The sequence below is a fragment of the Salvelinus alpinus genome, chromosome 39 (genome assembly GCF_045679555.1).
Source record: "Salvelinus alpinus chromosome 39, SLU_Salpinus.1, whole genome shotgun sequence".
Classification (NCBI taxonomy): domain Eukaryota; kingdom Metazoa; phylum Chordata; class Actinopteri; order Salmoniformes; family Salmonidae; genus Salvelinus; species Salvelinus alpinus.
In genome coordinates this window covers 5,667,483-5,681,516 of record NC_092124.1, presented here as the reverse complement: position 1 = coordinate 5,681,516, position 14,034 = coordinate 5,667,483, and the positions used below count along the sequence as shown (strand labels likewise).

General features: G+C 42.0%; 1 pseudogene; it reads left to right on the top strand.

The window, feature by feature from the left end:
- Window positions 1-425: 425 nt before the first annotated feature.
- On the top strand, window positions 426-11,361 carry LOC139566684 (cytochrome P450 4V2-like; annotated as a pseudogene).
- The last annotated feature ends 2,673 nt before the right edge of the window (window positions 11,362-14,034 follow it).

The window sequence follows — 14,034 nt, the reverse complement described above, 5'->3', positions numbered from 1 at the left end:
TGGCTTTATGGGATAGCTAGCAACGACCAACTATTAAAGCGATGGTATGATATGTTTTTTTTTCTTCTATAACTTCATGAAGAGGAAGCATCGATCTAGATTCTAGAGAATTATAAATGTGCAGGGCAGCATTATAAGTAACATCAAAATTGCTTCTCTCCAAGTGAAACATCACAAATCTATTCAATATTTGTCGGTACATGCACACGTGTGTTTCTGTGTGTGCGTGACAAAAATAGTATCCCTTAATAAACAACCATGTTTACCCCCCCCTCGCTATTGGTTAATCATTCATCATAACTAGCGGCCGGAATGACAGGGACATTTGGGGAACAGGTCAGGATTAACGTCCGCCTGACATTATGTGAAGCCAGCAGGTCTCCGACATCAAGTTTGAGGTTGTTTAGGCCACGTACTACCCAGAGATGGTGATCGTTTTTGGGGCTTACACTTTGGGGCTGCTGGGGGTGAGCCTCTTCTTTGCAATGCTGACCTGCGCCACCTACCAGCTACTCAGCAGTAACCTGTGTAAATGGAGGGAGATTAAGTCCATACCGGAGATTGAAAGCCAACTCTGGAATTGAGCGAGGAGAGGAGATGTGAGGAGAAGGGAAGAGAGAGGAGAGGACAGTAGTTTAGGGAGGAGAGCTTTGAACATTCATTAATTCATTCACTCATTCATTCAGTCTACAAGGTCTAATGCCCTGTCAATCTACAGATAATCAGAAGCTTGAACTAGTGAATGACTTCAGAGTTCTCTTTCGTTGGATTCAGATTTCTTGCATCAAGTCATTGGCTACACAGAGCAGTTCAGGGACTCTGTTGAAGATTTGGATCGGACCAGTACCCTTCCTCGCTCTGTTCCATGCAGAAACCATTGAGATAGGCTTATTAATCGAAGAATTGACTTCAATCAACTTGATGCATAACACCTGTATGTTTGGCAAAGTGTTTAAATATGCTAATACATACAAGTTGGTGTCACACTTGTTTAGAAACCTCAGCACTACATCGGTTCACTCCAGAGATGGAAATCTACTCTCCATAAATAAGGTAGTAATTACACCACATACTGGTAGCCTGACAATCAATATATGGTTACTGCTATCAAAACCCATTCTGGCCTGCTGCTTTGGGTGCAAGCGTGCCAAAGCAAACCCGACTGTATTGAATACTAGAGGAAGAGTCAAATTTTCCATAGAAACGTAATTTACTAAAGCAACAATAATTCACTTTGATTTTTTAAAATGTAGTTGCTGTTAACTGTCTGTTTGCTGATGATGATGCCATGCCAATGACCAACGTTCCCTCTGAGAAAAGAAATAAACAATATTTTATTTTCTATTCTATTGTCTATTTGATTCAATTTATTCGATTCTATCGACAGTTCTGAACAACTCTGTTCATATGGACCGGGCCTATGCTTACAAGTTCCTGCACCCTTGGCTCGGCACTGGTCTACTAACCAGGTGGGTGTTTCAAAACAGATCACATTCGATAAAGATCAAACGTATGTGCATTTGAGACAACATAAAATATGTATTATAACGCAGGATAGGAACATGGAATTCTTAGATAAGCCTTCGACAATTATTAGGAAAACACGTCCTTTTTTTTTATGACAAAGAACAATACATTCTGAGAAACGTCTATACTTTCCCTCCATATTTTCTGAACTTTTGTCAATCTCTCACAGTCTCTCTCTGTGTCACTTGTTCTGCATCTCCCTCTCTCGGATTCCCTTCCCTTTCTTTGTCTGTCTGTCTCACTCTCTTTCTTTGTCACCCTCCCCCTCTCTCTCTCTGTCCCCCTCACCCCTCTGTCTCTCTCTTCCTCTATTTCTCCCCACCTCCCTCGCTCCTCACCCCCCTCTCCCCAGCACGGGGGACAAGTGGCGGCAGCGGCGGAAGTTGCTCACCCCCACCTTCCACTTCTCCATCCTGACGGAGGTCCTGGAGGTGATGAACGAGCAGGCCGAGGTGCTGGTGGAGAAGCTGGACAAGGAGGCAGGCAAGGGACCATTGTTTCAACCACGTCACCCTCTGTGCCCTCGACATCATCTGCGGTGGGTCCGGGTCTGGGTCTGGGTCCGGGTCTGGATGTGGGGTGGTTCTCGCGGGTCCAAAGGCTCAGTGGGTTAAAAAGATGTCCTATTCTTGTGGCCATTTCAAGTCAACTAAAAAGGATGTATAAAAATTCCAACCAAACTTATATATCTGTAAATATAAATAAATATCTGTATATGATTTTCCTTTCAGAGATTGCAATGGGGAGGAAAATCTACGCTCAGAGTAACTATGACTCAGAGTATGTCTGATGTGTGTACAAGTGAGTACCTCGTCCTGAATGCAGATGTTGTCATGCCCACCATTTCTCACTGTCCCTGCATCTCTCTCTCTGTGTTCTTCTGTCTGCACTGTTGGTAGTTGGTTGCAAGTAGTAGCCAACCTGTACCACGCATTTTGTTATACTCTGTAAATGCTACTAATAAACAGACGTTTGGGGACAATATTCATTGCAGAAAATGTAATAAAGCGGAATAAAATGGCATCAAATTAATATAATTTTCTCTCCCTCGCATCCCTTATACTGTCCCCAGGATGAGTGACATCATCACACGGCGACAGAGGATGCCATGGTTCTGGCCTGACTTTTTTTACAACTACTTTGGCGAGGGCTGGGAGCACAACAGGAGCCTCAAGGTCCTCCACTCCTTCACCTCCAATGTGAGTCATCAGTCAATCAAAAAGGGGCTTTTGACTATTTAGCTGTACCCAGGGAAATAAGCGGTCATCCATCCAGCCAAGGGCTTGTTCAGAAGGAAGACCGTTACATAAGGTTCAGATAGAAATGTATTGTGTAGAACATAAATGATTGTCTGTACGATCGAATAAGAAATCATGTCAGCTCTATTCATTCTATTTCTATCTGCAATGTTTAGAATGCCTCATGTCAAATGTTTTCACTGAATACACCCCCAGTTGATCTACGAGAGGGCGGAATACATTGCCTACGTCGAGTCGGACAGCGAATCGGACCAGGGCATGAGGAAGAGGCGGGCCTTCCTGGACATGCTGCTGAAGACCACGGACGAGGAGGGCAACGAGCTCACCCACCAGGACATCCAGGAGGAAGTGGACAGCTTCGTGTTCAGGGTCAGAGGTCAAAACCACTATCACAATCTCCATGTAGAATATATTACAGATTCATCATTAGTGTTTTTTTTATTGCCCCTGTCTTGCAGGGTCATGATACTACAGCCGCAGCCATGAATTGGGCCATTCACCTGCTGGGCTCCCATCCAGAGGTGCAGAGGAAGGTTCAACAAGAGCTTCAGGGGGTGTTTGGTAATCCCCCCTTATTTTTTTAACCCTTTTACTGCATGGGGCTCCCTTTCCTGGACACAAATGCCATGTGAATTGTTCTCATAATTTACACTTCAATTAAAAATGTAAACTCAATCTCATGCTAGTTAAGAGGTGATATTCAACATTAAATCACATTTCCCTAGACTTTGTTCTTGGAAAATGTATCAAAAGCATTTGCAACATTGTGCAATAGTGGAACTGCAATTCGAGTGAGAGGGGCAAGGCAAAAGACATTGAAATCATAATTTTCTGTATTTGTTTTGTAATATTGACATGACTAATATGATTTAAATGAATTTTTGTAAATGTATTTATTAATTTATTTTATTTTATTTATCTAGGCAAGTCAGTTAAGAACAAATTCTTATTTACAATGACGGCCTAGGAACAGTGGGTTATCTCCCTTGTTCAGGGGCAGAACAAAGATAAAATATATTTGTTATATATGCATGGATAAAACAATTCTGTTTAATATTTTTAACATTATAATAATGATAATCTTATTTTCACAAGAAAATAATTTCAGATAGTGTGAAGGAATAAAAACAATACAATTATAATTCAAACACCTCGTTTATATAACAAAAACATTTTTTTTTAATGTTATTAATAGTTGCCTATTGTTCCGGCAACAAATACTAAAATAAAACTTTAAAAAAGATTAACAAGGATATAATGTGAAGTGAAAAAAGATCCCAGAAATTGCTTATTTCTCTCAAATTCTATGCACAAATTTGTTTACATCCTTGTTAGTGAGTATTTCTCCTTTGCCAACCTAATCCATCCACCTGACAGTTGTGGCATATCAAGAAGCTGATTAAACAGCATGTTCATTACACAGGTGCACCTTGTGCTGGGAACAATGAAAGGCCACTCTAAAATGTTGAGTTTTGTCACACAACACAATACCACAATACATTCGACATTCGGCATGCTGAGTACAGGAATGTCCATCAGAGCTGTTGGCAGATAATTTAATGGTACGTCCAACCAGCCTAACAACCACATGCAACGTGTATGGCGTTGTGTGGGCGAGCGGTTTGCTGACATCAACGTTGTGAACAGAGTGCCCCATGGTGGGGTTATGGTATGGGCAGGCATAAGCTACGGACAATGAACACAATTGCATTTTCTCGATGGCAGTTTGAATGCACAGAGATACCGTGACGAGATCCCGAGGCCCATTGTCCTGCCATTAATCCGCCGCCATTACCTCATGTTTCAGCATGATAATGCACAGCCCCATGTCACAAGAAACTGTACACAATTCCTGGAACCTGAAAATTTCCCTTTCCATGGCCTGCATACTCACCCATTGAGCATGTTTGGGATGCGCTGGATCGACACGTACGACAGCGTGCTCCAGTTCCCGCCAATATCCAGCAACCTCGCACAGCCATTGAAGAGGAGTGGGACAACATTCCACAGGCCACACTCAACAGCCTGATAAACTCTTTGTGAAGGAGATGTGTCGCCCTGCATGATGCAAATGGTGGTCATACCAGCTCTAGGAAGGGTTTAAGTGGTTCCAAACTTTGAATGATGGAGGGCACTGTGTTCTGACCTGTCTAGTAAAATAAAAATGCTGCAGACATTTTTTGGTACCCTTCCCCAGATCTGTGCCTCGACACAATAATGTCTCGGAGCTCTACGGACAATTCCATCAACCTCATGGCTTGATTTTTGCTCTGACATGCACTGTGAATTGTGGGAACGTATACAGACAGGTGTGTGCCCTTCCAAATCATGTCCAATCAATTGAATTCATCACAGGTGGAATCCAATCAAGTTGCAGAAACATCTCAAGGACGATCAATGGAAACAGGAACCACCTGAGCTCAATTTCGAGTCGCATAGCAAAAGGTCTGAATACTTATGAAATAAGGTATTTCTTGTTTCATTTTTAATACATTTGCCAACATTTCTAAAAACCTATTTTTGCGTTGTCATTATGGGGTAAAGTATGCCTTGATGACAAAGCTGTCGTCAAGGCAAGGGGTGGCTACTTTGAAGAATCTCAAATATAAAATATATTTAGATTGTTTGACAATTGTTTGGTTACTACATGATTCCATATGTTTAATTACATAGTTTTGATGTCTTCACTATTAATCTACAATGTAAAAAACATTACAAAGAAAACCCATATATATTTTTTAGCAAGCTAGCTTCATAATTTTGTCTGACATTCTGAAAATGCAGCCGTGTTGATTCACTTTGCGGGCACCGGTGTATGACACCTGACTACAGTTTGCATTGAATTGTGGATCATATCAACCCCACAAGTGATCAAAGTTCTTCACTCGCTCACTCAAGCTAAATCAAGGGCTGAAGGGGCAACGTTAGTGAATTCCACTTAAGATGGCAATCAAACTACATCCGGTTGCGATGTGGATTCCCCAAGGGAAAGTGGCAAGGGCTGAGGGAGTCAAAAATAACGTGTTTGACTGCTACTATATACATATATATACAGTTGAAGTCAGAAGTTTACATACACTTAGGTTGGAGTCATTAAAACTCGTTTTTCAACCACTCCGCAAATTTCTGGTTAACGAACTATAGTTTTGGCAAGTCGGTTAGGACATCTACTTTGTGCATGACACAAGTCATTTTTTCAACAGTTGTTGATTAAGATTATTTCACTTATAATTCACTGTATCACAATTCCAGTGGGTCAGAAGTTTACATACACTAAGTTGACTGTGCCTTTAAACAGCTTTGAAAATTCCAGAAAATTATGTCATGGCTTTAGAATCTTCTGATAGGCTAATAGACATAATTTGAGTCAATTGGAGGTGTACCTGTGGATGTATTTCAAGGCCTACCTTCAAACTCAGTGCCTCTTTACTTGACATCATGGGAAAATAAAAATAAATCAGCCAAGACCTCCGAAAACAAATTGTAGACCTCCACAAGTCTGGTCCATCCTTGGGAGCAATTTCCAAATGCCTGAAGGTACCACATTCATCTGTACAAACAATAGTACACAAGTATAAACACCATGGGACCACACAGCCGTCATACCGCTCAGGAAGGAGACGCGTTCTGTCTCCTAGAGATGAACGTACTTTGGTGCGAAAAGTGCAAATCAATCCCAGAACAACAGCAAAGGACCTTGTGAAGATGCTGGAGGAAACAGGCACAAAAGTATCTATATTCACAGTAAAACGAGTCCTATATTGACATAACCTGAAAGGCCGCTCAGCAAGAAAGAAGCCACTGCTCCAAAACCGCCATAAAAAAGCCACATTACGGTTTGCAACTGCACATGGAAACAAAGATTGTACTTTTTAAAGAAATGTCCTCTGGTCTGATTAAACAAAAATAGAACTGTTTGGCCATAATGACCATCGTTATGTTTGGAGGAAAAAGGGGGACACTTGCAAGCCGAAGAACACCATCCCAACCGTGAAGCACAGGGGTGGCAGCATCATGTTGTGGGGGTGCTTTGCTACAGGAGGGACTGGTGCACTTCACAAAATAAATGCGCAATGAGGTAGGAAAAGTATGTAGATATATTGAAGCAACATCTCAAGACATCAGTCAGGAAGTTAAAGCTTAGTCGCAAATGGGTCTTCCAAATGGACAATGACCCCAAGCATACTTCCAAAGTTGTGGCACAATGGCTTAAGGACAACAAAGTCAAGGTATTGGAGTGGCCATCACAAAGCCCTGACCTCATTCCCATATAAAGATTGTGGGCAGAGCTGAAAAAGCGTGTGCGACAAGGAGGCCTACAAACCTGACTCAGTTACACCAGCTCTGTCAGGAGGAATGGGCCAAATTTCACCCAACTTGCGGAAGGCTACCCAAAACGTTTGACCCAAGTTAAACAATTTAAAGGCAATGCTACCAAATACAAATTGAGTGTATGTAAACTTCTGACCCACTGGGAATGTGATGAAAGAAATAAAAGCTGAAATAAATCATTCTCTCTATTACTCTGACATTTCACATTCTTAAAATAGAGTTGTGATCCTAACTGACCTAAGACACGGAATTTTTACTCGGATTAAATGTCAGGAATTGTGAAAAACTGAGTTTAAATGTATTTGGCTAAGGTGTATGTAAACTTCCGACTTCAACTGTATATATATATGTAGAGAGAGAGATTTTACATGTGTTTATTTAGGGCCATTTTACTTTAGAAAAACAAATATATACGTATATTTCTTGCATGGTTCTTTCATAATGCATGCAGTAGAGGGTTAAAATATATTTTTTGCAGTTGATTTAGACAGTGATGAAAGAGAACAGAGAGCAGAGACAGGTAATTGGGATTTAGAGGAGCTCTATTTAGAGGAGCTGGACGAATTACTGCTAGACAATGGGCTCTGCAGGAGGCATTTGGTAATTATAACCCTCTCGTGTACCGTCGCTATTTCTGCTTCTATCTTGTTTTCTCTGCCCGGGGCCTTTTGGTTCTCGTCAATGCTGACTCTCGTTCAAATCCTTCTCTCACGGGTCAGACTGAGTTCAAACACAGTCACACCGAAGTGGTTCTGTGGCATATAAAAATGGTGTGCTGTATATGCGGCAGTAGTTCCCAAACTTTGAAAAAGTAAAAACTCTTTAATCATTGTAAATTATATCATAAATAGGACTAGTGGAGTTGCCACACATGCAGCTAACAAAAATATATGGAAACGTCTGCGCTATCCAAAATGACAAACAACTAATTGCAGCATTACCGCAAAAATGGAAGAGGCAAGTGGAAGGGGGAGAAAGTAATGATCTTGTCTGCCGGCATTAAAGACCAACATTCTTTATAGAAAATTGTGATAAATAAAAAGGTATGCCAGGTTTTAATTTAAGGACCAAAAAATTTACAGCTGTGCCATACAGATTGCAAAATAGTTTGGAAGAGATTTTCGATGTACCGATTCCATGGCACATGGTGTATGAACTGATACACAAAATGATGACAGATTCAAAACTTTGAGTTTTTCAATTAAACCAAATTATTGCAACCAATAGAATGTTATACTGTATATATGGGGGATACAACCATCCCAACTCTGCAGATTTTGCTGCGAAGAGACAGAATCATTGGATCATTTGTTTTGGTACTGTCCATATGAAGCTTGTTTTTGGTCACAGGTTCAGAAATGGCTGAAGAACTGCAACGTTCACCTGGAGTTAACTCTGCAAATAGCACTGCTAGGTGATCTGAAAAGTCATAGTACTCGAAGCAAAAATGTTTATCTTTCATTTACATTCTGTAGAAACTATGAGAATAGAAAGGTTGAACCTTTGTGAAACATCACAGCACAGTTGAAAGAAACTCGATGGTCTTCAGAGATAGATGGTAGGGGTTGAGCGGAGCTGAAAGATGGGACTAAAAACAAACAAAATATAACTAATGTAAAGTATACTGTGTCCGTAAAATGGATATAGTATGTAGAAGCTTAAGTGTTGTCCATTAGTTTACTCAAATTAGGGGAGGGGTGGTTGGGTTAGGTGAAAATAATAAAGGAAAAATATAATGTCAAACAGAACTTACACAGAACGTGGTTACCATGTTCTCAGAATATTCAACATTAATGTTCATATTTTATATTCTGAGAACATGGTAACCACGTTCTGGGTATGTTTGGTGTGACGCTGATAGAATATTCTCCTAACTATCAGGAAACTGGACACAGGAATGTTCTTGAAATGTGTCTAGAACATTCATATCTTCTACTCTGAGAACACGGTAACCATGTTTGGTGTGACGCTGATAGAATATGCTCTTAACTATCAGGAAACTGAACACATTCCTCTCCTTGCAACATTCCCACATGTCTAGAACATTAATGAAACATGTCTGGAACATTAATACCTTATATTCTGAGAACATTCTGTGTATGTTTGGTGTGATGTTGATGGAATATTCTCTTAATCCTCAGGAAACTGGATATGTCTAGAATATTAATATTGTAGGCTATATTCTGAGGACACGGTAACCACATGCTGGGTAAATTCTGCTTGACGTTAAAATAATTTTCTTCTCCCTCTAATGCAAAAACATTCTAAATAGGTTAGAGTTCAAGCGGTTCTTCGCGGTTCGGCAAAAAAAGGAGAGGAGGGGTGCTCAACAACAACGAAAAAAATCATGAGAATGGCTGACCAAGAAAATTCCAAAATGACTAATTCGAGGTAAAAAGGAGTTGGAGCACTGATTCATTTTTGCTCATATAATCCATTGTACATGTGAATGATGTTTAGGCATCAAGCTAACGTCTTCCTCAAATTAGTCCTTTTGGAAGTTTTTCTTGGTAAGCCATCCACATGCTAAATAGGTTCTCAGGAGGTTTTTGCCAACACACACAAAGAATGTTCCTGTAGCTAACGGCAAAATGGACACTCAAACATAACAGGTAACACTACAAAAATGTTCTATCTCCCTAGAATTGTTAGCTTGTCTGTGCCATGTAGAAGATGAACCTACAACCATGGTGTGTCCAGCGCCTTTCCATTTCAGTCATCTCGTTTTGCTATTTTTTGTTTGTTATTTGTGTTCATTAGTTCATTTATCCACTTATACCTTTTTGTGGACCTAATAGCCTAGCTTGTGTTTCACTGTTGTGCCTGTAGACGGCTTCAAGGTTCCCAAAGGTGCCAATGCCATCATCATGCCCTACTCCCTCCACCGTGAGCCGCGCCACTTCCCCCAGCCAGAGGAGTTCCGCCCGGAGTGCTTCCTGCCGGAAAACTGGGTCGGGAGACAACCGTACGCCTTCGTTCCCTTCTCCGCTGGACTCCGTGATTGCATTGGTAGGAATAGGAGACATTTAATACATTCAATTAAAGTAGCATTCAATTAAAGTAGCACTTAAAGTAGTACAACATTTTAGAACATTGGTAAATCAACATCATTCCATTTGAGATTAATGACACAAGATTGGTCACCTTTGGCAGCAATTTTCAACTTGAAGCCAAAATAAAAGACTTAAAATAAAACAAGGATTGTGTTGTACAATATCACAGGTATTGATCGATGTTTTATCAGCTTGAAAGTGGACTGTCCACTACCGTGGGCCTGTTCAACGAAGATGCGTACAAGCTATCACTACCTTAATGATAGTGACAAACTAAAGTTTAACTTCAGACAACAACAAAAAACAAGACATAATTAAAACAAAATGGAGGATTAAAAGTGTGTGTCCTCACATGCTCTCGTTACACCCCTGCCCCCAGGTCAGCGCTTTGCCGTGATGGAGGAGAAGGTGATCCTGGCATCCATCTTGCGCTACTTCAACGTGGAGGCGTGTCAGAAGCGGGAAGACCTCCGTCCACTAGGGGAGCTCATCCTTCGCCCCGAGGATGGCATCTGGATCAAACTGGAGTAGAGGAATCAGCATCAGCACTCATAGGCTGCGTCCCAAAAATATCTAATTTCTCCTGAAGGGCACTTCACTACTTCCTATGAATCTAAAAGCATTGGATTAATGGAGACGTGGGCTAGAGGGGAGTTTCTACCATGTTTCTTACACCAGTCATTTCCTTTTCAATCAGTGAAGGAAAGTGAACAAGTGCACACTTTGAGAGGAAGGAGAGATAATTGGGACATAGCCATATACATGTACTAGAGAGCTCATATCTTTGCATATCTACCTCAATTTGAAAGGCATACACTTCTTCTTCTTCAACTTTAACAAGTGTATTGGCAACAAATGTTCAGCAAAAGTGCCCAAATCATATGGACAGAACTTCAGCTTCTTCCAGGCTAATCAGTCTCCTATGGGGGCTCTAGATCTTTCTTTGATGACAAATTGGTTATTAGTGACTCGTTGGGTTACCCGTAAAGCATGGTGGTGAGCCAATCTGAAAATGCATGCGGGGTGAAGTTGCCCCCTGATCTATGGTCAGTTTAGCATTTCCCCCCACTAGATCCTAGATCTAGACAAAGCCTTGAAATGAAGACCTCTCACAGTGATAGGGTTATAAATGTATATGCTCTGAAGATTGTGATGAAATAAAATGACAACATCTCAGCAGCATCAAATAACATGCGCGTCCTGATGTATTCTTGTCCAACAACACAAGTGTCCTTGTTGGGACTCTCGGTTACTGGAAGCTATTATCGTTTCCGAGAAGACGGCACGTTCAGTATATTATTATCTGAGAACATAGTGAAATAGTACTGATAATGGAGGCCATGGTCGTCAGGTTCATTGTTGCATGTGATGTGGTGAAAAGGGACCTACTGTTTATCCTCCACAAGGGGGTGATAGTGGTCCTCTTTTCCCCTCCTGCTGTTGACAGTGAGTGTGTATGTGTGCCCACCCATGTCAGTGACAGTCTCACGATGTGTGAGATGTCTGCCTCCCTCTCACTCTTAGCTCCCTCTCCCCTCCAGCTCCAGTCATCTCCCTTTTCAAGAGAATCTCAGATGCTGTATTCACAAACTGTCTCAGAAGTGGTGATCTAGGATCAGTTTAGTCGTTTGCTCGTTATTAATACGCTTAGCTGATCCTAGAACAAACCTGATCCTAGATCAGCACTCCTACTCTGAGACAACCAGAGCTTCGGTCAATGCAATCGACCTTGTGTGGCGCTCCCCCAAACAATAGCTTTCAAAGACAGGGAGCGAGCGGCAAGGGAGAAAGCTTAACCACTATCTGCAAAGGCTGTTGTTAAATGCCCCAAAGAGGATGTGTCCAAAATACAAATAAGAAATAGTGCTGGATAGCAGGGAGGGAAGAGAAGGAAAGAGAGGAAAGTATTGATCGTTTTTTTCTGAAGAGTGATAATGTTGAGGTGGGGGCAGGGGGTGTTTTGGGATAATGGTGATTCTCTTGTCCTTTCTCGTGGTTCCACATCCAGGGAGGCTGGTGGGAGGAGCTATAGGAGGACGGGCTCATTGTAATGGCTGGAATGGAATAGATGGACTGGTATCAAACAGATTAAACATATGGCAACCACGCAACCGTCCTCCTATAGCACTTCCCACCAGCCTCCACTGTTCCACATACTCCATGGGGTGTTGTGTGTGTGGTGTGCATGTATGAGCATATGCATATGTTTACAAGCATACTGTATGTATGAGTTCCTAAAAAAAAAAAACAGCATTGCAAGGGAATTCTGTCGCATCACCTCTCGGACCGAATCGAACAATATCATTGGTTCGTGCCTTGACATCCCTCTCAAAATACACAGGGACGGACTTATAAATAACTCTCGCTCTCAGCCACATTCTCTCTCTCACACACACACACACACACACACACACACACACACACACACACACACACACACACACACACACACACACACACACACACACACACACACACACACACACACACACACACACACACACACACACACACACACACACACACACACACACACACACACACACACACATACCACCAGCGATCGCTTCATCCCTCTGTCTCACAGAATACACCTCTCTCTCTCTGGCCCCGCCGGGCTCTCCAGTCACTGTGGTAACCTACAAAAACAAGACAGTGGCAAGTCAACTACAAAAACACCAACGAAATAGTAACGCTCGCCTCTGGACCTCTGCACAATGCTTCAGAGCACAGTGATGCGAGAGAGAGAGAGAGAGAGAGAGAGAGAGGGAGAGAGAGAGAGAGAGAGAGCGAGAGAGAGGGAGAGAGAGAGAGAGGGAGAGAGAGAGAGAGAGAGAGAGGGCGAGAGAGAGAATAGGGAAAGAAAGAGTAGGAGGGAGAGACAGGGAGAGGGAGAGAGTAAGTGAGGAGGAGAATGAGAGAGGGTGAGAAATTCATCACCCCTCCATTACCCTCTTCATTACTCCCTTCATCACCTCTCCATTACCCTCTTCATCACCCCTTCATCACCCCTTCATTACTCCCTTCATCACCCCTCCATTACCCTCTTCATTACTCCCTTCATCACCCCTCCATTACCCTCTTCATTACTCCCTTCATCACCCCTCCATTACTCCCTTCATCACCCCTCCATTACCCTCTTCATTACTCCCTCCATTACCCTCTTCATCACCCTCTTCATTACTCCCTTCATCACCCTCTTCATCACACCTCCATTACCCTCTTCATTACTCCCTTCATCACCCTTCCATTACCCTCTTCATTACTCCCTTCATCACACCTCCATTACCCTCTTCATTACTCCCTTCATCACCCTTCCATTACCCTCTTCATTACTCCCTTCATCACCCCTCCATTTCCCTCTTCATCACCCCTCTATCACTCCCTTCATCACCCCTCCATCACTCTCTTCAACACCCCTCCATTACCCTCATCACCCTCTTCATCAACCCCTCCATTACGCTCATTATCATTCCCTCCATCACCCCCTCCATGACCCCATTTTATATTGCTCCTACGGACCAAGGACAAATCTTCTCAAATTAACAGTTATATACATTGCATTCAGAAAGTATTCAGACTCCTTATTCTAAAATTGATTACATTGTCCCGTCCCCTCATACATTTTTGAAATATGAAATATGACATTTACATAAGTATTCAGACCCTTTACTCAGTACTTTGTTGAAGCACCTTTGGCAGTGATTACACCTTAAAAGTGTTCTTGGGTATGACGCTACAAGCCTGGCACATCTGTATTGGGAAAAGTTTCTCCCATTCTTCTCTACAGATCCTCTCAAGCTCTGTCAGGTTGGATGGCGAGCGTTTCAGCACAGCTATTTTCAAGGCTCTCCAGAGATGTT